General features: G+C 46.8%; 1 protein-coding gene across 2 annotated transcripts in view; it reads left to right on the top strand.

Annotated features, from left to right (window-relative positions):
- The first annotated feature begins 1,461 nt into the window (after window positions 1–1,461).
- RPH3A (rabphilin 3A) overlaps window positions 1,462–22,862 on the top strand; it is a 101,479-nt gene continuing 80,078 nt past the window's right edge. The window contains exons 1-2 of one of the 2 annotated variants that reach the window (XM_003789964.2): window positions 1,462–1,550; window positions 1,677–1,797. The gene's annotated coding sequence lies outside the window, so the exon portion shown is untranslated. The remainder of the gene's footprint in view (window positions 1,551–1,676; window positions 1,798–22,862) is intronic. The other variant, XM_003789965.1, reaches the window with a different exon arrangement.

Raw genomic sequence — 22,862 nt, 5'->3', positions numbered from 1 at the left:
ACTCTCGTGGGGAGAATAAAGTGGCAAATACAGTAGATCACCCTGAGCCATCTGGATGAGAGACTTCAGATGAGAATCCTCAGCAGAGAGGGTTCTCTTTTGCTTTGGAGAGAAGGTCCAAGAAGAGCTTGGTCTGTTCGAGAGTTCCTGTCCTTTCCCTAACACAGAGTTAGCAGGAATAGAATCCTTGGGATCTGGGACACCAAGAGCTGGGGGAATCCATTCTTCTTTGTATATTTTTGCCTTTAATGATTTTATTTCTTTGTCCATATAGGGACTTCATTTAAGAAATCCAGTCTAGATCTTTTGGGGATGGGTACTTGGCCAAGGGTCCCCTGTCTGGTTTAGACCTTCAAAACGTCCCTCCTTTCCATTCAGACCATATGGTGAAAGGTGAGGTTTGCACGCACCATCCTAGGCTGGCTGATAATTCCTTCACCCCTCTGCTATAACATTTGTATTTTAGGACAGGTTACGCATCATGGAATCATAGCAGCCCACAACTTGGGTGTTCTTAGGGTTTCTCTGTACCCTCTGTCTTCCTATCTTTAGGTAGTCACATCCTCCTTTTACAGACGGGACTTGGTAACATTAAAATGATTTTTCCAAGGTTGTATAGGGGCTGGCTTTGGCTTCCAGAAACCTTCACCTTCAGTGAAGTCATCCTGTCCCTTAGAAATTTCTATTTCCTAAGCCTCATCTTTCCTTCTCTGAATTCTTTAGCTCCCCAGATACAGGTCAGAAAGCTTTAGTCATGTGGGTGAAGCCAGGTTAACCAGGCTGAGCTTTGGGGGGAAAACCACTTGGAGACCCCCATACTGGGGTCAAATTCTTCTCTGAGTAGGGAGGAGCAGAAGGTCTGTGGCCATGTGGGGGACAGGGACAGCAAAGCTATAGTTCCTTTGCTCTGAGAATGAGCAACAATATTAGAACGAGTGTGTGCTGGGTGAGCTGTTACTGGCTTGACTGTGATGTCGCGAAGTCTCGTCCACCACCCCTCCAGACTCCCCCTTCTCTGTTCTAACCATCCAATTACTTAACTTCTCTGCCTGAGAGTTCGCTTCCCGCCCATCCCCTCCTCCGCCGCATTTTAGCGCTGTCCGTGGTGCTGACCGCCAATCCCCTGATTGCCATTTCCACCAGCTGGGATCTCGTGGTGCGCCCAACCGGCTTCCCACCTTTCTTTCTCCAGTCTCCGCACACATAAATCACGGGTGGGAGGCAGGATTGCTTCCCTCCGTGCGCTGGGAAGCTGCTGCCCCTCTCCCTTGCTCACACGGGGCTTTGCAGTAGCGGTGGCAGCCGCGGCAGAATCCAGCACTGAGGAAGCAATTGATTCGTCTACTGCCAGAAGCCTGGAGTTGCCTACGCGTACTGGAGAGGAAGGGGGTGAGGGGGGGTGGGGAGAGAGAGAGAGAGAGAGAGAGAGAGAGAGAGAGAGAGAGAGAGAAACTCACAGAGCATGTGGAGGACAGTGTGAGGGAGCCACTGTCTTTGCCTTATGCACTGACTCACTGACTGGTCTTGAGTTTTCTCTTCTTCCTGCAGTGGTATTTCTTTTTTGTCTTGGTCCTGCATGATTTAGGGGTAGTTGATGTGGTGTGTGTGTGTGCGTGCTTGCATTTTAATTTTATTTTGGGAGGACCAGGAGAGTCAAATGAACAATTTTATTTCAGGCACCTCTGCTGAGCTTTTAAACCAAGTCATGGAGACTTAGCATCTTCCTGCCCAGCAGGGAAGGGAGGAGTTGGCAAGAATTTGGCTCTCCCATTCCCTCTGCAATCCTCCTGTGTCGCGGTAAGTGATATTCTTCCTGGTTGTGCAAATGGGCTAGGGGTATTGAAATCCCAATTGTGATTTGTGTGCATGCACTGGTGGGGTGAAAGGTAGTTGGGAGGGGAGGAGTGTTGAGGAATGGCCACGTTTATTTGCCCATATTCTGCAGTATTTATTGCCTAAGTGCACCCCAAAGCAAAATGAGATTTCAGCTCCGTTCCTGGGGAGGGGGTAATGTGCTCATGTTTTAGGCGACGGGATCAAGACTGTGGCTTCTGCCCAATTTACCCTTTTCCTTCCATCAGAAGCTGTTGAAAGTAGCCAGCAGTTCTCTGAGTAAATTAACCCTTTGTGGGGCCAGGCAGTCTGGGTTGGAGGGTCTCTGGGTGTTCTGATTTGGCAGGCAACCACCTTGATCCTGCTAAATGGGATGGGTCACCTGAGGATCTAAGGTTAACCCTTGCCTGCACACACTGGGTTTACCTAGGATAGGGCTTATATTGTACCATCTTCCAGGGACAGCTGAGTAATTTGTGTTTTTGCAAGCTTGACAGTCCTAGCTTTCTTGAGATGGGAGAACTGGGAGGTACAAAGGGCCACACTTTGCTTGGAATGAGTGATCAGGCCAGCTAGGAGGGAGCAGCCAGCTGCCTGCTGAGCAGACGATATTTTATTTTCACAGGTGGTGTAACCTGTAAGTGATTGTATGGGGGGGGGTGAATCCTGTCACTAGCTTGGGAAACTATCATTGAACCCATCTCAAATTAAGGAAGGTAGGGGAACAGGGCTTGTTCAGTTTCTGGGGAGGGGTTCTAGGTTCTTCAGATCTGTTCCTGGGAACATTATACCCCTTGCACTAGTTTCTTTTTCTGAGATCTGGATGGGGTAAGGCTGCACCAACCTGTTAGTGAGTGGGAAGTGGAGGTATCTTGAAACTGAATCCAAAAGCTCACATTTAATTTTAAAATGCTTTTGCTGCTAATCTGTGACCAATCAAAAGGGGATTTCTGTCTTCTTTCTGCTTTAGTTACATCTACCTCTCTGGAAATGAAATGTCCTTATTTTTAGCATCTTTGCTATTATCTCAGAGGCTACTTCTGCTCCCCCAAGGATTTCCTCTTTAGGTTCTTGCTCTTGGAAGTGGAAGAAATAAAACATCAGCCCCAGAGACTGGCAAGCCTGAAAAGTAAGCAGGCTCTACTCACTCATTTTCTCCAGTTCCAAAGCCAAGTGGAGACGCTGAAATCCCTGGGCACGTACCTGCTCAAGCAGGACATATGATGCAGAGGGGGAGGGTAGCTTGGTGGTTAGCACCAAAGATTTGGTCCACAAAATCTCTGACTTCTCTTCTTGGCTTCCCTTGCTGGGTGACCTTGAGGAAGAAGTTGCCTTAGTTTCCTCCCAGGAAAGCTTCAAGTGTGAATGATGAATGTGAGGGAATTGGGTGCAAAAAAGAACCACAGATCTGGCCACGGGTGGTATCTAAAATACTGAAATCGGGCACTAACTGATCAGAATGGCTAGGGCCCTGGAGTAGGGGAATCTTAATGCTCTGCTGCGTTTAGTGTTAACCCTTTAATTGCTGGGTCATGAGCAGGTTTGAGGGGCCGCTTGTGGGGTTTTCAAGGGAGCCATGGGAGCCTTAGGACAGCATCACCATCCAGAACAGGAAAATTTCAACATTTGAACTACTAGTTAAGCCATGCAGTGCACGCCAGCCCAGCTGAGGTAGCTAGGACTGAGTCGTCCAGATGTAGATGCTTCCCAAACACCTCCCTGCTGCCTTCCTTCCTGAGGAGTGGCCGAGATCCAAGAGGCTGCCCTCCCTCCTCCCCCATCACATTTGAAATGGTGCATTGTGGTGCACTAGGGAGAGGGAGACAGAAGCTTCTGGAAGGAGACTTGGACTTGCATCAGGAGATCTAGGTTCGAGCCCCAGCTCCGTCTCCCTTTCCTGGGCCTGTTTCATCATCTAGGTAATGAGGCAGTCTATCTGGGTGAGCCCAAGGCCCCTTCCAGTTCTGAGGTTCTGTGATTATGTGATGTATGTGTGTATGCTCACTCTTCTAGGAGAGTGAGCGCTGTGTTTGAGACTTTAGCATGTGTATTGGGAGGCCCTCTTTGGGGGTGAAATGGGATGGGGGGTCTACTGTGAGAACTTTGTTAGGTTTATAGAATCCTGTGCTCCATTGGGAAAGGGTCTCTTTATGGCCTCAGATGCATAGACACATAGATTTTGCAGCACTCGAAGGCCCCGTAGAAACTCTTCTCAGGGGTGGCAGCAAGGATGCCGTTGAGAATCTGAAAAGATGCCTATACATACAAACACACAGTATAAGGGGGTTCTAAGCTGTCCCTAATACTCATCTGAGCACCCCAAGTTCAGAACCTTTGATCTAGTCTGCCCTTTTTGAGGAGGGGAGCTCAGAGAGGGAAAACAACTTGCCTAAGACCCCACAGTAAGTCATGGCAGCAACGTACAAATGCACCATCATGAAAACCAAGGCATCAGCCCCTCACTCCTGGCTCTGGCAGCAGCCCCCACTCCTCATACCCAGCCTGGGGTGCAGAGGAGGACACAGCAGCACCTCTCCAGCCCTTGCTGGTACCCAGAAAGCTTAGCAGTGGAGACAAATGTGGACATTTGCTTTCTCACTGGCAGGAAGGATGCAGTACCAGAGGGTCTGTAATTCCAAAAGGGTGACCTGGGAAGTCAGTCCCGCCAGCTCTCTCTGCCTCATCCCATCTTAGAGCTCCATGCACAACCTGGCTACCTTGTCGGAGGGCATGTGTTCTGGTTGGGCTGGCTTGGCTGCTCTGGGGCTTTATTTGCAGGAAGTCACATTACTCTTTATTTAACTCTTTCCCTTTCTGTGTGTGGGTCCTAGAGATTTCAAGACTTTCTAATAAAAGCCACCATGACATACAGACCTGTCTTCTGCTCTTTATCCCCTTCCAGTGGGGAGCTGGTTGTAAACGCAGATAAGTCAGGAGTTGATGTGAAAGCAATGAGAAGAAAACAGTGTGGTTTATTTCAGTTAAGAGCTGTGGCTGTAACCCAGGATAAAAATAATTCTGGGACCAAGTAGTGGTGGGCTGGAGCTGATGAGTTTGAATTATGCAGCTGCCACCCAGGATGGAGAGCCTTGATGCACAGAGAGAATGAAGCAGGTGCTGCAGAAATAGCCCCTTCTTCCCTGGGCCCAGCCCCCATCAGCCTCCTTAAACACATACGGGCAGCAATGTGGGGTCCTAGGGGCAACCAGGCCCTACTAAAAATTCTTAATCTAGTGCTTATTTGCTGTGTGACATCAGGCAAGGTCTTTAACCTCTCTGAGCCTCAGTGTTTGGGGGTAGCATGAAATAGTGGTTAAGAACATGGGCTCTAGAAATAGATCTGCTGGACTTAGATCCTGGATCTGGTATTTTGTAGTTGTGCCATTTCACTCCTCTGGACCTCAATTTCCCCATCAACAAAATGGGGATACTAATGCAGTTGTGAGAATTTTAAGAGCTAATGCTGGCAACCTGCTTAGTACTGAGCCTGGCAAGGAGTAAGTGTTGAACAAATGTTAGCAATGGGAATGATGGTGGTAATGGTAGCAGAAAAATTACCCCCAGACTGAAATAAGGATAGTGTGAGGTAGAGGAAGGTGAATTCCTAACACAGCTGGTTAGGTAGCTGTGCATCATAGGAGAGAGAGGATGAGGCTTGGAGACAGGAGACTTCCAGTTCCACTTGTTCCTACTGTGGTTTTCATGCAGTATCTGCAGATCCCTGGGCCTCGATTGATTCATCTGTGAAATGGAAATAATTACACCTTTTCCCTCAGGCTTGTGAGGCTCCAAGCAGCTGGTAGGGCAGTCGTGAGCTTGGTAGGCAGGCCCTGGAGAAGGGGTTTAGGAGAAGCAGCCCTCCTGACTACTCTAGTCTTTTCTTCCTCCAAATGCCTGGGAGACTTTTGCTGAATCATCCCAGCCTATGAGCTCTGAGCAATGTATTTTCTGTAGGAATCATGAGCTTTCCCTCCCTTCCCTGGGAAGTGATTTCCTTGTCACAGTGCTCCTTTGTAGGGGTCCTAAGGTGCTACAAGGTGACATCCTTAAGGACCAAGGCTGTGCCATCTCTGTTTGGGGGGTATCAATCGGCACACAGCAGGTGCTCAGAAATGACTTGCTGAATGAGTGAATGAATGAATGCCGTCTCAGTTGATAGACTAGTGAGCTTGTCGGTTTGGGGAGGTGCCTTTGGTTCGTGGTCCAGATAGAGGCCTGCATGCAGTAGGTGCTCAGTTAGTATCTGTTGATTGTGATGAGTCATTGGTGAAGGGTTTGCAAGGACTTGGCTCTAGTCTCAAGTCTAGATCTGTTATAGGCAAAGGACAGGCCCCTCCTCCTGTCACAGCGTTCACTGCTATTTATTCCCACATCACACATTTCCTGAATACCTGCATTGTACCTGGTGCCATGCTGGGCACTGGGATAAAATGACAACAAAGACACAATTCCTTTTAGGGCTGACATAAAGTGGCTACCTACAAAATGTGATCTTGGGGGGGAAGGATCATACAAAGAGGGCTCCTTCGTCACCCTTAAATACCCAATTTACTAACATCTGAGATTCCATCATCAAAGTTTCATTCTTTGTCTTAAGGTTTTGCTCTTGGTTAAAGGTCAGGTGCTTCGGGATGGGTTAATGCCTCCAGCCTTATTAAATCACTTACAGTTTAATGAGAAGTTGTAAGATTTTTCCCCAAAAGTGAGGCAGGCTTGGTTTTTTGGAGTGGGGAGTGGGGTTTGCATGTACTAGGCTTGCAGGTAAAAAAGAAATGGAGGGCAGAGAAAGACAAAGTTGCTGGATTCACATTCTGTTGGGGCTAAGAAGCTCTCTGTGCCCAAAGGGGGCTGATTAGCATGAATTGGGTGCTTCATCTAACTCAATAGTTCTCACCCAGGGACTTGTTAGAAAGGTCCGGATTGCTGCACCAGAAATCTGAGTGCAAGGATCCCACTGCTGTAAGTGAAGACATTTTTCTGTTTTGGAAAAATGAAACACCTTTTTTTTCCTTTAGAGACAGAGTCTTTATTGCCCTCGGTAGAGTGCTGTGGCAACACAGCTCACAGCAACCTCCAACTCCTGGGCTTAGACGATTCTCTTGCCTCAGCCTCCCAAGTAGCTGGGACTACAGGCGCCCACCAGAACACCCAGCTATTTTTTGTTGCAGTTTGGCTGGGGCCAGGTTTGAACCCACCACTCTCAGTATATGGGGCCTGTGCCCTACCCACTGAGTCACAGGCACCGCCCGGAAAGGTGAAACACTTTTACAGGTGTTCGTTATAACAATGTTGGTGTGTTGTAAGCTTTGGATGTTTTACTATGGTGCCTCCCCTCCTCCCCAAGGGGCTGAGTAGGATAAGACCATTGCCTCTGGCACACACCATTTCCTCTCTGCTCCTGAATCCCACAGGAGCAGATTGTCCCCATTCCCTGCTAACCTCACACAACTCCACGAGATTGTTTCTTTTTAGGCAGGACCCTGGGACTTAGGTTCTCAAATGGCTCAGTCACGACGCAGTTAAAAATCAGCTGTCCAGCCCGGCCAGACCTTTGGGGTTTCCGGGAACAAAGTCAGTTCTTCTTAGCCCAACTCTTCTCCCTGTTTGGGCCAGAGAAGTGGGGGAGGTGACAGGGCTGAGACAGCAGGCTGCTGTATGTAATGTCACTGTGGTTTCCTCGAAGTAATTGTCTTGCTGTCATTAGTTTTAATGATATAATGCATGCTTAAATCTCATTGTAATGGAGCTCTGTCAGACTCCGGCTCAGTGATCCTGCCAGTGAGCAAAATAACATGCCTCAGGAAGTGGGGTTTTTTTTGTCACCACCCTCCCTGCAATTAATCAACAAGAGGAAACTCATCTGACAGCATCATAAGGATGTTTGGTTTGTGAAGGATTTATTTAGAGAGTGAAGGGGGCGGGAAATCTCTCCTCATCTCTCAATATAACCTGAGTGAGTTCATTCAGCTGCTTTTTTTCTTTCATTCTTTTCCCTTTCTTTCTTTCCTTCTCCCCCCTTCTTTAATGCACCTACACAATGACAAGCAGCAACTTGTGAATGGAAGCAGCTTTCAGCAGAGAACATATTATGTAAGCAGGTTTTGGTGCCAGCCATCGATGGTGGGGCGCCGTTCTGGGGCTGCTGAGAAGAGAGATGCTTTCTCAGAGTTCGCTGGGAGGCTTTTCACGCGAGATGCTGCCAAAAAGCATCCGTGCGGTTTCTTCCGTTCCATATCCTTCTCTCTGCCTTCTTTCCTCTTTCTCTCCCCACTTGCCTGGTGGTTTTTCCCTCTGTCACTGTGGTGTTGAGTTTCTGAGCCTTTATCTCTCTGGCTCTCTCTATCCTTCCCCCGGTTGTCCCCCAGTAGCCTCTCATCTCCCCTTTCTCCACTCTCCCCATCTTTCTCCCCTACCCTGGCCTCTCCTCCTTTTCTTTGCTCTCTTTCTCTATCTTCCTCCTCTCCTGATTTCTCCACCCTTCTTCATTCCATCTTTGAGACACACAGAAATGACTTGTGCAGGGAATGCATTGGTGAGTCCCTGAAACCCAAGGTAATGAGGCCTCCAAGGAGGGTGACCAACCGTCCCAGTTTGCCTGGAACTGGAGGAATTCCCGGGACCAGGACTTTTTGTGGTAAACCCAGGAGATGTCTGGGCAAACCAGGATGAGTTGATCATCTTACCTCCAAGTCCAATGCTTGGAATTTTATAGATTTTTCAAAAGGCCCAAGATTTGACTTTCTCAGCATTTGCCTGGCTTCCTGCTCCAGCGGTACACATTGGTTTCTGAAGCCCTCCCCAGCCTCAGCATTCTCTGTGTGACTCTGGCATGGACTACTTCAGCACACAGAGGCCTGTCCAGCAGAGGCCAGTTGTCATTAAGGGCTGTCTCGTACGCTACCACTTGCCAGGAACTGTTCTAGGCCTCGAGGGCTCAGTAGTGATTGAGACAAGAGTTTCCTACCCCCCTAAACCTGACAGCCCAGTGGGCAGCAAAACTAATTAATAGGTAAACACATAAACAAGAAAATTCCAGACAATGTGGAGTGCTGTGAAGGAAGTGGATAGGATGACCCGATAGACAATGATAAGTGGTAGGTGGGTGGAGAGAGCTAATTTAATTAAAGGGGTGGCCCGGGGAGGCTTCAGAGATGATGACATTAGAATTGAGGGGTAAGTTTCCAGAAAGAATCAGCCATGCACAAATCTCAGGGAAGAATGGTCCAGACTGGTGGCAGGGTGCTAGGTGCAAAAGCGGAGCTGTGGTGTCCACCGACGCAAGCAGAAGGCCGTTGTGAGTGGAGAGAGGGGGACATGTAGGGGATGAGGTGGGAGAGGGGATAGGTCATGTGGGGTCTCCCAGAGGAGCAGGGTCTGGATTTGATTTGATTTGGGAGATAGGATTTTTAAGCCAGAAAGTGACACGACATAATTTACAATGTTGCTGGTGATCACTTTGGTCTCTCAGTGGAGAAGGGACTGCAGGAGGCAGAGTGGAGGTGAGGTAGAGCAGCTGTGATGGAGTGCGGACCAGGTGGTAGCAGGGAGGAAGGCGGCCACATCTGGGGTATACTTTTCAGTAGTGTGGACAGACCGGTCCTCCTGATGGATCAGATGTGTGGGGACAAGGCGAGAGGGCAGGACCTGCTTTTGGCAATGGTTCAGCAAGCATTATCCTGGGAACATGGAGAGGGGCCTTGGCTGCAACCAGAGGCCAGTGGGTTACCAGGTAAGACCAATTGGGTGTGCTGAGCAAAGGGCTTTCTGGGGAGATCTGCAAATGCTCCTTCCACGCTGGCTGAACTGCACGGTTCCCCTCTCTTCAGAAGCAAATGTGGCAGCACAGAGTTTTTTCTCTCATAAGTTGATGGCTGGATTAATCTATCAGCTTGCAGCAGGATGTCGTAACTTGGCAAAGGCAATGAACCACCTGCAAGTGGCGAGCTGAGGTAGCTGAACAGGTCTTTCTCCCCAAGGTTTGGAGACTGGGGGTTTGTGGGAAAGGCTGTTGGACGTGATGGAAGGTTTGAGCTTCTGGTGATCTTTGATCACCTCTATGATCATTAGAGACCTACCTGTCATTCCCAGAGCCCGATAGGCCAGTCCAGAAGGGGATCAGCTGCCCTGGGGATGTGCCAAAATATGAAAGCAGGAGAGATTGAATTCCAGAACAGGGCCAGGACCCTGAAGGGGAAGGAGAGACTCTGTTCAAAGGGATCACACATCAAGCTTGCCTTTCGGACAGGATCTGATGCTAATTTTGTAGATTTGATTTTCTTTTTTTCCCTTGGAAGGGTCTTTCTGGCTGGGGCAGCCTTGACCATGTTCTGCAGAGGGGTCTGGGTGTGTGTCCTCTTCTGAACAATTGATAAATGCTTTGGGGAAAGTCTCAAGGGAAAAATGAATGGTGCACACACACATTGGTGACTGGGAGGGGACTTTGCTTTTGATTACAATGTGAGGGGAGCTGGCCTCATCGCTGGCCTCTCAGTTACCCCTGGAGGATTCTGTGCTTTGTAGGTTAGCAGAACCTAGGTTCTGGGGCAAGGTGCTGAAAGTTGAGTTATTCTTTTTCATTTCCTGGTATGTGGCCATCTTTGATCCTTGTAGGCCTCTCAGTGTTTTCTTTTCTCTTTCTTTTTTTGTTTTTTTGTTTTTTTTTGCAGTTTTGGCCAGGGCTGGGCTCGAACCCACCACCCTCGGGTATATGGGGCCAGTGCTCTACTCTTTGAGCCTCAGGCACTGCCCCTCAGAGTTTTTCTTTTTATTTATATTTATTCTCTTTTTTCTCCATACCCATTTCCCTCCCGTCCATCAACGGAGTAGACCATTCTACTCCGTTGATGGACGTTTCTTTTGTTTGTATATATGCTTTCCAAAATGTACTTTTAGTTTATAGATTGCACCGTTTCTCATTTCTTTTCTACTCAGCACTAAGTTTTTAAGACCCATCCACACTGCAAAGGTGTCCATCTAATCCTCTGCTTCTAGTTGTTGCCATACTTCAAGGCATGAATCCTCTATTTTTTAAAATCCATTTTCTTAAATTATATTAGTTTCCCTCCAGTAACCCAGCGTATTTCTGAGATTTTCCCCTGCACTGGCTGGCTGGGTCTTTCAGCACAGAGAGACTCATTTTAACAAAGATTTAATAGTCATTTGGGAGGTGCAGGTAGATGCTACAGAGGCTGGAAGTTTTGCTTTTGATTATTTGCACAACAAACATTGAGTGTCCCCTTGTGACTTCAGAAGCCGTGGGCGTGTAGAGGGAGGCAGAAGAGAGCAGTGGTGCAGTTGGTGGGGCCTGAGGCTGGATGGGCCTGGGTTTTCATCCTGACTCTGCTGCTCACTGGCTGTTCAACCTTTGCCAAAGTAAGTTTGCCTCTCGGAGCCTCCATTTCTTCTTCTGAAAAATGGGGATAGTGACAGTATTCATCATATGATACTGCTTGAGAGCAAGGTAAGAGGATGCGTGACATGCTTCATGGGATAAAGCTTTTTTTGAGCAGGACCCTGGGTGGGATTTGGGGAGATAGATGTTTATATCCCCTCCATGTTCTGCTGGGTCCACTCTCTGTGCTGTGAGTGTAAATGCTTGTGTGTGTAAATGAGTGGTGTGTGAGTGTCTTGTGTGTGTATTTGGGGAGATGTGAATGGGGGGTATCATGTGAGCATGTGTGTGTGTGTTTGGGAGTGGTTCCCTGGCTGAGGCCAAGACTTTGCCCATGCTGTTAGGTAGCCCTTCCCCCTTCTACGTGCAGAGACCCAGCTCTCATCCTGAGTCGTCCACACTGACTCCACTCTGCCCCAGGGCCTGGGTTTCCAACTCTGACACTGACACTGCCTGTGAGAACCCACCGGTGGAAACAGAAAGGCTCATTTTGGTCCCAAACATGCTTTAAGGGTAAAATGCTACAGAGGCTGGAAGTGGGAGTGCTCAAGTGGCCAGAGAGGCCCCTGAAGGCTGCCTCCAAGGCCCTGGGATTGAGAAGACTCCAGAGCTGACAAGTCTGTCTCTGGTTGTCATGGCAGCAGGTCTGGGATGGGAGCCTTTATCCCGGTGGGCCGCCACGGGCTGTCAGTGCTGGTTAACACTGTGAGGACAGCCCCAGGCTTCTGTAGCACCCTGGTAGGCTTCCCACCTGCTTCAAGCATTCCATCACTGAACTCAGCGGCTTCCATCTGGGTTCAAGGCCCAGCTGTGCCATGTAGTTGTTTCCTGGAGCTGCAGTTTCAGTCCAGGGAGACAATGAATTGCGGCCCTCAGCAGCCTACGGGCTTCTCTGCGGAGTCACAAAGCATCACCTGGGCTTGGCCCTGCCCTTGCCGTCACACAAGTGATCTTCTTTAATCTCCACAAAGCCTCAGGAAAGAGGCAGTATTATTATTCCCATTTTGCAGACAAGGACACTGAGGCTAAAGAAGACTGGGGAAACCTCAGTTCCCCAAATGTACCCTGTTAGCAAAGGGTAGATTCAGGGACTCAAATCCAGATGTTCTTGACAATGAAATCTAATGTTGAATTTTTATAGCAAGAAAAGAAACCTCTCAGGAGCTCTTTCTTCTGCTCTATAAAATAGAACAACTATCAACCACTACTTTACTTACTTTTCAGAATTGTTGTGAAGATAAAGCAACAGAAAAGTGGGTTTTTTAAAAAATATATAAACCTCTGCAGAAATCAGTTCTCTAGTGTTCAGCTCCTTTTAGTTTGGATCCAAAACATGAACATCTTCTTATAAAGGATTGGTGGACCAGTAGGAGGCAGTAGGCACAGCCAATAAAAACCCAGCTGCTGCCTCTAGCTGTGCTATTTGCCAGCCTGTGATCCAACTTCCTCAGCTCCCTGGTCTCAATTCACTCACCTGGACCATGTGAACATTAACAGTATCTCTCTCACAGCATTGTCATGAGGATTACAAGAGTTAATAAAATACGGCACTTGGAACAGTGCTTGGGACATGGCAACCTTGTAAATGTTAGCTGTTTGTTATTATATAGGACTTAGATAAAAAATTACCTCTAGATTCAATAATGTCTCACCATGACCTCTACCCGGGTTTAAGTTCCAGTGCTGCTGCTGTGTGACCTTGAGAAACTTACTAAATCTCCCTGCATCTCAGTTTCCTCATCTGGAAAATGAGGAGAACAATGAAACCTGTTTTATTGGGTTGTTTGGGGGGAATTTAATAAGTTAATACAGAGTCTGTGCTCGGAAAAGAGCTTGGCACATAGTAGGTGCTCAGTAAACATTAGTCAGTATTATTTAGAGGAGAGCTCAACACTTTTTTTTTTTTGAGACAGAGTCTTATTTTGCTGCCCTTGGTAGAGTGCAGTGGTGTCACAGCTCACAGTAACCTCCAACTCTTGGGCTTAATCGATCCTCTTGCCTCAGCCTCCCAAGTAGCTGGGACTACAGGCACCCGCCACAGTGCCCAGCTATGTTGTTGTTGTTGTTGTAGTTGCTGTTTGGCAGGCCCAGGCCAGGTTTGAACCCACCAGCCCTAGCGTATGTGGCTGGTGCCCTAGCCACTGAGCTACAGGCACTGAGCCAGAGAGCTCAACATTTAGAAAGTTCTAGAAGGGGTCCTGCTAATCCTTTCCATCCTGCTCCCTTCACCCACCTCCTTTAGGCTTTTCCTTCTTTGTCACCTTTCTCAGTGAAGCCTTTTCTGTTCCCCTTATTTAAAATTGCACCCCTCTTCCCAGAACTCTACCTCCTCCTTCTCTGCTCTATTTCACTCCCTAAAACTTGGCACCACATACAAGCTATCTGCTTCAACTATTATTTTGTTCATCCCCCTTACCCCACCAAGAATGTCATCACCACCAGAATAGGATAATTTGGCTATTTTATTTACCACTGTATCTCCATCCACCATCTCCCATAGGGTCTGGCATGCAGTAGATACTTAATAAGTATTTGTTGGATAAATGAGTACTAACAGTGTCAACCTAATGATCCTTGCTCTTGTTCAAAAGCTTACCCCCTCTCCAGACTACTCTAACTAATCTAATGGGTCATTAAACAGCAACAAGAGGGAAAAAAAATCCCCAACTCTCAGAAGGGGTGGGGGAGGGGCAAGGAAGGTGTGGAGACATCAGGGATTTGGGAAGGGAGAAGAAAGTGAAGGTCTCTCATAAAAGCAGCTCTGCAGCCCGATCTTTTCAACCTGATTAATCATATTAAACCTTTGTCAATATCAACATTACCTCAGCCCTGGCCTCGGCAGCTGGTGGAGCAGCAGACTTATTCAATATTTAAGAAGACCCGCATTGCAGGCTGAGGGTTTGGGCCACCGGTGGAAGAACGAGCAGCAAACATTCGGGGGCAGTCTCTTAAGTGGTGGATTTTTTTTTTTTAAGGAAAGAAACGAGAGACAGAAAAGCCAAGAAGCCCTCAGCCTCTCCTGGCTTTCCCCAGTTTCTGGTGAGCAGTGAGCAGCACACCCCAGTGTTTTTATCTCTGATCCAGGATAAGACAGTATACAGCAGAAGGGAAACAGCGTACCGGAAAATTTGGTCTCCTGGGTCCCATTTTCTATCGTTGCTTAAAGGGGTGGTTCTCAGATGCCATCTGCAGACCAGTAGTACCAGGATTGCCTGGAAATTCTCAGGCTGTGTCCTAGACCTCCTGAATCAGGAGCTTAGGGGTCCAGGGAGCTGCATTGATTTGTACTTTCATGAGCTCTCCAGGTGATTTGATGCACTTGAGTTTGAGACATGCCGGCATGAAGGGCGAGCTTGTGGGCAGGTGGTTCTCAGCCCTGGTGGAGGATTTTAAATACCTTGGGTAGTTTTGAAATGTATTGTTGCTGGGACTCACTCTGCAAGTTTCTTCTGTAGTTGATTTGGGTGGGGTCCTAGCACTGACGTTATGAAACTGCCGCTCTCCCAAGTGATTCTAGGGCAGCGGTTCTCCACCTGTGGGTCGCCACCCCTTTGTAACAATGAAAATACATCACGGCATTAGGAAGGTTGAGAACCACTGTTCTAGGGAAACACCAGGATGTGAGTTTTTACTACCTATGTGACTTTAGTGAGTTACCTTATCTGGCAGTGCCTCAGTTTTGGCATCTGTAAAATGGACTTTTAAACCTCACATCTTATGTGACTTTCAAATTATGATGGTTAAGACGTATGCTGTTATTGTGAAGTGGCTGGGGGGTGTTTTGCCAGTGGGGGAGTTTATAAGGGTTTCACAGGATATGCCAGTGTCTCTGTGGCTATTCTTGACTGTTTCCTTCTGATTGCCTGATCTGCCTCTTCTTGACATTTTGGGGAGCTAGGGCCACAAAACCCCTCACCGTACAAGAATTTAAAAAGAGCACTTGAGGCTCTGCGGTGTGGAGATTACCATACCAGGGAGAGGGAAGGTGGACGTAAAGTGCTGAAGCCAGAAAAACAAGGGGAGATGGGTGGGAATTCAAACCCTACAGCCTGCGGCAGGCTGCCTGAGAGAGGTGAGCTGACTCAGGGAGGAGTTGAGCATTGCTTTCCCCATCCTCTCACCTCTTAATTCCCAGCCTTCTGCTGACTTCAATTCTACATCCTATAGAGCTTGATTTTTTCCGCTTCTATGACATCTGTGTTGCCAGTTCCCTCAATAAGCAAGAACTGGGTGAGGAAGTTGAAAGGCTTGTTGGGGACACTTCAGTTTTCTTTCTTGATTTTTCGGGCCAAATGCTCATAAATAACTCTGTACACCCTCATCCTTTCTTTAAGAAGTGACCTTCAAGTTTTCCTCTAGAAAGAGCTGGAAATCAAGACAGAGGGAACTCAATTCGCACTTGTCCTCAACTTTGAAAGGTGGAGATCTTTCTATACCCTGAATTGCAACCCCCTTCAGTGACCCATTTTATTGCAGAAACCAAGCTGGCAGATTGGTGTGGGATGAACCACTCGCAGCAACCTCTATCTCACCCTTGGCTTCTGCAAACCTTCCACATCTGAGCATGTTCTGCAGGTGCTAGAAATGGAAAACCCGCTATAAACCCATTTGCTGATCAGCCTTGGTTCATTATCTGAGCAGACTCCAGAAAGGCTTGTGCTACACGATCGCTGTAAGTTTCTGTTATTGGTGAATCCCCGAGCCAATGTGTTCACTCTTGGCAGATTGTCTTCCTCCTCCTTGCCTCCTCCTTGTCTCCTCCTGCCCCGACAAAGGTGCCGGCAGAGGAACAGGGTTGAAACGCACCATAGATTTCTTGTGAGAGAGGTTGGCCCAGAAGCAAGCCCTAAGGACAGGATGCTGTATGTCTCAGGCACTTTTCCTCCTAAATTGGCTTTTTTGCCTCAATTATCTGATTGTCTGTCCCTTGCCTCCCCCATACTGACAATAAAATAGAAAGTGGACCACACTACTAAGCATCTGTCCTACTTAATATTCCTCATTGAAAGAGGGAAAGTGAAAAGGTAAGAACGCTTCCCAATTCTAGCATTTTATATATATTTATATATTATATAATACATTATATCTTATGCATTTTTATTTGTTTTATCTATATGCATGTCTATTATATATACACACACATATGCGCACATATATACATAAAGAGGGAGTCAATTCTTTTTACTTATGATAGTTAATGCTACAAAGTTGCCACAGGCACTGAATTAGTAAACATTGAGCCATGTTGCTCCTAGGGAAAGTACAAGGCTAGGGCCCTGCAAGCCTCTGGTTCCGACATCTCTTCAACTGATCAATACTGAACCTTTTTTGGTGTGGGTTTCCGTTTAAAGACACCTCATTTAATATGCAATGTTGATTCATTAATTATAAACTTGTGGCCAAGAGCACGATAGCTCATGCCTGAACAAAGTGTATCTAAGGCATCATTTTCTCTGCAAGGCACATCACAGCCCTCCTCCTTGGAGGAACAAGATAGCACTTCAGCACCATGCTTGGGGGCTTGCTTTTTAAAGAAAAAGGTTACCAACAACAAAAGATGTGGCATTAAATAGCCCTGGAAAAGGAGACTTGATGGCAGGATGAGAGCTGAAACAAGAAGGCAGAGCGCTATTTTGTTTGCCTTCAGCTGGGAGCCTAGGTGTGTACATGTCAGTGACACAATTCTTTTTTTAATTGTTGCAGGTTAATGGAGGGTACAAAGAATTAGGTTACACTGTTTGCATTTATTAGGTAAAGTCCCTCTTATAACTGTGTCCTGCTCCCAAGAGATGTGCCATACACTGTAATTGTGCCCCTTAAGTGGGAGCCCACCTGTCCCCCCTCCTCCTCTCTCCCTGCTCCTTCATTCCCTTCCCCCCCCCCCCCCCCGCCACCTTGAATTGACTTGAGTTTTTCTGTTACATGGGTATGTATTAGATGGAGTGACTCAAAGTGTCTGGACACTCTGTGCATGTCTGTGAGTGACCATGAAAGCGTCACTAGTATTGACTTGGGGGTTACAAATAAATTTTAGTGAATCAGTGAAACTGCAAATATGCAATCTATAAATAATGAGTATCGACAGTGCATGTGTGTGCATGTATCCATCATGACTGCCGTGATTGAAAACCTAACTTAAGTGATACAAAAGGACATTTATTTGCTAATGTAATGGAAGGGTCCTCAACAGGGCTGAGGCAAGACTAGACCCAGAGACTTGACAATAGCGTCAGAACTGAGTTCTCATCATCTCTTAGTTCTGCTTTCTTTGGGTTAGCTAAACTTTCAGGAAGACTTTCTCTACCTGGCAGAACCCCATCAAGTCTAACTTTGTCTCACCCTAGCTTCAGCTTTGTAGTGGAAAAAAATGAAAACCTTCCTAGGATTCCAACGGAAGGCTGAGGATTGAGACTAATTGCTTAGATTGGGAAACCCACCCAACTTCAAGTCAATTATATGTGGTCAGAAGAGGGTAATAGGCTGATCGGTGAGGCCAAGGTCATGTGAGCAGCCCTGGAGCTGGGAGCCAACACCAGCACCATCAAGAACATCACAGGCTGAGATTGGAAAAGGATGGTTCCCTCAAAGAACATTGGGGTGTTGGTGCCAGGAGAAGGAGGAACAGAGATGTTCACTCTCTGTACCTCCATGGAACTTCCAGTCTTGTGATGGATGATTTCTGTGAACTAGAAGAGGCTAAATTCTGAGCCTCTATATCCCAATTACATTATAAATTCAGAGAAGAAAGGTCTGGTGAGAGAAGGCATTATGGGACAGATGAGAATTGAGCTAGGATTTTGAGGACTTAAATGGAGAAATGAGAATTTCGGGGTGTGAAAAAACTATTCTTACACCGTTCCATACCTCTTGGTAGCTTCTGCTACATGAATCTCAGGGAGGAAAGTGTAAATTAAGTTATACACATACATGTCTGGTAGGTCCCAGCTTTTAGAAAGTGTATCAATTACTGACTTTACGCCTCTCTGCCTCTCACATATACACACACCCCAACACCCCTTCATACATTCACTAATACTAAAGGGAGGAGTAATGTGCTCATGCCCATGCCGCTGTCTGTGGTGCTGAGCCACAGGTCTGGCCCCCTGCTGATAGCTGTCCAACTTTTCTCAGGAATGAAACTCTAGCTTGTTATTGTTCTATGTCTTCATGAAAAATATACACTGTTGCCACTGCCCATATGAGTCCTGGTCCTAGAAGGAAACATACGGCAATTAAAGTTGTTTAATTTGAAGAGGGTTTGTTTGTTTGTTTGTTTGTTTTTTAGGACAAAGATATGAACAAGATTAAGAAAACCAGCCATGGGTAGTGAAGCCCCCTGGGGCTAGCAGTAATAGGGAGCTGTTGCCACTCCCAGTCTTGAGTGGGGAGAGAACCAGCATTGCCATAATTGGGAGAGAGCAGGAGATGTCATTTAGGAGAGGAGAGGGCCTCAGGACCAGAGCCGTGACCATTGTCAAGGGAGGCAGCCTACCTGTGACGACATTGCAGAACGTGAGCCCTGACCTCTCCCCCTTCCCCTCCCTCCATCCACTAACCTCTCATGCTCCCCATGGGTTGAATCAAGATGGAAGCTGGAGGGCAAGGGGTCCAGTTGAGGTAGTACATATATGTCAGTCTTTGGGGTAAGAGAATTGGGACAACAAGGGTGAGGAGGGGATATGGATGGGCAAGCAGAACATGGCACATTGCTAATGGCATTTAGTTATGCTGCATAACAAACAACCCCAAAAGTTAATGACTTAACACAAAAACCATTAATTTGCTCACAACTGCCCAATTTGGGCTGGTTTCAGTTGGTGTGTCTGCAGGTCCTGCCTTTAGTCACTCATGTGACAACAGTCTGTCTGACTATGATAGCTGGATGGTACAAGATGGTCTCACTCCTGTATCTGGTGCTTAGCTGAGACTCTTGGCTGGAGAGCTGTAGTTTTCCTCCATGTGATGCCTTACACTGGATTTCCAACACGGTGATAGGGACGCTCAGGGGACAAGCTTCAAGCGGCAAGCACTTATCAAGCCTCTACTCGTCATATTTACTGGCTTCCCGTCAGTCAAGGAAAGTCACATGCTAAGCCCAGAATTAGTGTGAGAGGGACTCTAAAATGTGGAAGGCGTGGTTGTTAGGGGACACCAAATACACAGTCTCCCCCAGTACAAACAGAACCATGACTATGTTTCACATTTCTGCTGCCGGTTGCATGCACCCTTACTTTTGACAGCCCATGGAAATTCCTGGCTCAAAAAAAGGACTCCTGGAAATTTTGGTGTGTATGTGGGGGGTGTCCACATCTGCCCTCAATGCAGTACAAATGCTTCTCCTACCAGAGTGGGTAGCTTTGATAAGAAGAGAAACTAAAGCAGCTTCAGATGTAGCTCTGATGTAATGTCCCTTCAGAAGGTTGGAAGTCGATGGCTGGATGGTGATTTATCTGGCAAAACTCGAAGATTGGGGGAGGGGGGTGAGACAAAGAGAGAAAAGTTAGTGTGTGGTATATGTATATGTAGAATCTGACATTGGGGCTTTGAATACAGGCTCCATCATTTATTTAGCTGGGAACTTTGGGCTAATGCCCAACCTCTCCATGCCTCAGTTTTCCTGGTATAAAATGAGGCTAACGATTGAGTTGAGAATCAATTTAGATAACAATGTGCTAAGCGCTAACGTGTGTAAAGCACTTAGCACTTTGCATTTATTAGGAGATTAATGAAGAGGAAAACAGAGGAGGAAGAAGATGGTGGGAAATGATTTAGGGTCATACATTCTGTGTTTGACTTCCAGCCCCACTACTTACTGGCTTTGGTTTAATTGTGGGGAAAGTCAATTAACCTTTATAAATCTCAATTTTTCTGTCTTTAAAGTAGACTCAGTGTAATTTCTTTTCAAACCTTATATATCCTATGTATATAAATTAGTGTAGTCCCTGGCACACAGTAGGTGATACTGTCATAGCTGTATTGAGCAGCCTTAATATCCTGGAGATGATGACAAGGGTAATTTCACTCTGTTTAATAATGTGTTAGACATGGTTCTAAGCACTTCACAAATATTAACTCATGTAATCCTTTAACATCCCTAAAAAATAGATACTATTATCCTTTCTATTTTTCACAGGATGAAAGGCACAGAGAGGTTAAGTAGCTGTCCTTAGCTCACACAGCTAGAACGAGGCAGGGTTGGGATTTGAACCCTGGCGACTCAGCACCTCTCACCCTTTGCACTCTTTTTCCTCCAGTGATGAGAGTCATAACACCTGCCTGCCTGGGTGATTGGGAGGACTTCAGGATTTGTAAATTGAAGGGCACTTCATCTATAACACTTGATATTTTGATGGCTATTTTCACAGGGGCAAGGAGAGAGGAAGAGGAACATTGTGGTTCATTAATGTTCTCCAACAAACACTGGCCAAGGTTTCATTTTTCTGTTTCTTTCCCCCACCTGGCGCCTGTGAGAGAGGGGAATAGATGGAGGCAGGTCTTCAAGATCTATTATTCATGGGAACTAAGAGAAGCTTTTCATTTTTTCTGAAGTGATCTCAGATTTCTTAAAATCTACACCCCAGGAAAGTGACTGCAGCTGAGCTGTATGAGGCAGAAAGTATACTTCCTGTGACCGGAGACTCTGGGCTAAAATGTTACTTGGGGGAGATGGGGTTCTGAAAGAACATCTCGTAAGGGTTTTGCCTATGCTGCTATGGGACATGTTACTTTTCACTTCATCCTCAAATAACCTTAGGAAGTAGGTGCTGCTGCATCCCTCACTTTGCAGAAGAGGGAATAGAGGCTCTGAGAAGTAATTGGCCCAGGCTCAGCCGGCATAGCTGGAGGTTGAAAGACTCTACAGCCTGCGCTCTTATCTGCCCTTAATGAGAGATGCCATCCTGAAATGTGTACTGTGGGTGACAGTGAGGGTGGCATGTATATGTGTGTGTCTGGGGTGGGGTGCAGATGTGGTGGACGTGGGGTACACTGGGAAGCAGGTGTTATATGGCAGGGGTTGTTGTATGTGATGGGGTGTGTTTATGTGGAACTACGCACAGGAACGTGAGGGAGGTGTGTTGGTGGGTCTGGTGTGTGATGTGGTCAAGGCGTTGTGAGTGTGTGTATGTGTGTGTTTGTTAGGGGAAGGTGAGAAGACAAGAAGAACCCTTCTCCAGGTCCCACCTGCCTGTTCTTCACAAGGATGAAGTGAAAATGTGCATTGTCCAGGACAGGGAGCATCTCAGGCTAGAGTACTTGAGCTTTCTGTCATCTAACCAGAAACTGGCTCTGCCTGCTTGATAAGGTTCAGACCAAGTCAGGGAGTTAGTGTGAGCAGTTTCAACCACATATGAGAGGGAAGAATCTATGAACTTGAGCCATTCTTTTCCAAATGCAGAAAGGAGCCATTTCAGAAAAGCACATTATCCTTTTTACGACAGCCCCAATAAATGGTTTTGCTGCTAGTGCTTGATTGCCTCCAGTGACTGGAGACTCATTACCTAGAAAAGTAGCTTTCCTTCATTTTGATGGCTCTTATGGTTAGAAGGTCATTCTTATCTTAGGCCAGCCTCTCCCTTACTGCACCTATTACCCACTGATGCCAGTCTGGCTAGGTGGCCCGTATTGTGAGTGGTTCCAAGGTAGGGGTTAAGAGTTCTGGTAGCAAAGGGAGGCATACCCGGATTTGTAACCTGGCTGCCTCCACCATTCCTGTCTGGTGATCTTGGGGAAGTTAATTTACTCCTCTGACTCAGAAATGGGAATAACTTGAGCACCTATTTCAAAGAATGAAGGTATGGATTAAATAAGATTGTTTATGGAAATTGCCCACTTAAAGACTAGTACTGTTAATTTCTATGCTAGCCTACCTCTGCAGAGCTGTGAAATACAGACCGTAAGGGCAGGTTAATAAACTGGCCAAGAGCAGTCTTTGGAACTATACCACTGGGACCTGAAATGTGGCCCCACCATTTATATAGTTGTGTGTCCTAGGGAATCCATTACTGTCTCTAGACATAGAGGGGAGTGCGGCAGGGGACAGTAAGTGGATGCAGGAGAGAAAGTATTATAAGGTGAGGTCCTCCAGACAACAAGTGCGATCTTCAGCAGAGAATCACAGCCAACCCACGGTGGCCAGCAGGGGCGTCTGAAGTATAGATACCCCAGCCTCTCTCTTCCTCTTTCCTCCAGGCTTCTGTTGGTGCCTCCCATTGGGCAAACTCAACTAGAAACCAGAGGTTCTCACACATAGCTCAGCTTCCCAGGGCACGGTCCAGGGAGGTAAATTGATCTGGAGGAGCGAAAAGAAAATATCTAGCAAAGCTATTTTATTATTCAGTTGAATCACATGACGCTGTCACTGTGCAACTATTTTTCTACAATAAAGATAGAAAATTAATGTATTTAACTCAAAAGATAATTGATCAGCATAGCCAGAAGTTTCATTTATATGAGATCTAGATTCGGGTTTTTAGATATTCTCCCTGCTACCAGTGTGACCTCAACAAACACAGGCCTTGGTTTCCTTGTCTATAAAATGGGACTGTTATATCTCTCATCTATAATTTATAAAAGTGCCCCTCAGCTGAGAGGACCAGAAATGCTGCCATTTTTATTAAATCATAACTGTGTACATTAA

Source organism: Otolemur garnettii, unplaced genomic scaffold (assembly GCF_000181295.1).
Source record: "Otolemur garnettii isolate 467f Iridium unplaced genomic scaffold, OtoGar3 scaffold00038, whole genome shotgun sequence".
Lineage (NCBI taxonomy): Eukaryota > Metazoa > Chordata > Mammalia > Primates > Galagidae > Otolemur > Otolemur garnettii.
This window is presented reverse-complemented; position numbering and strand designations above follow the sequence as displayed.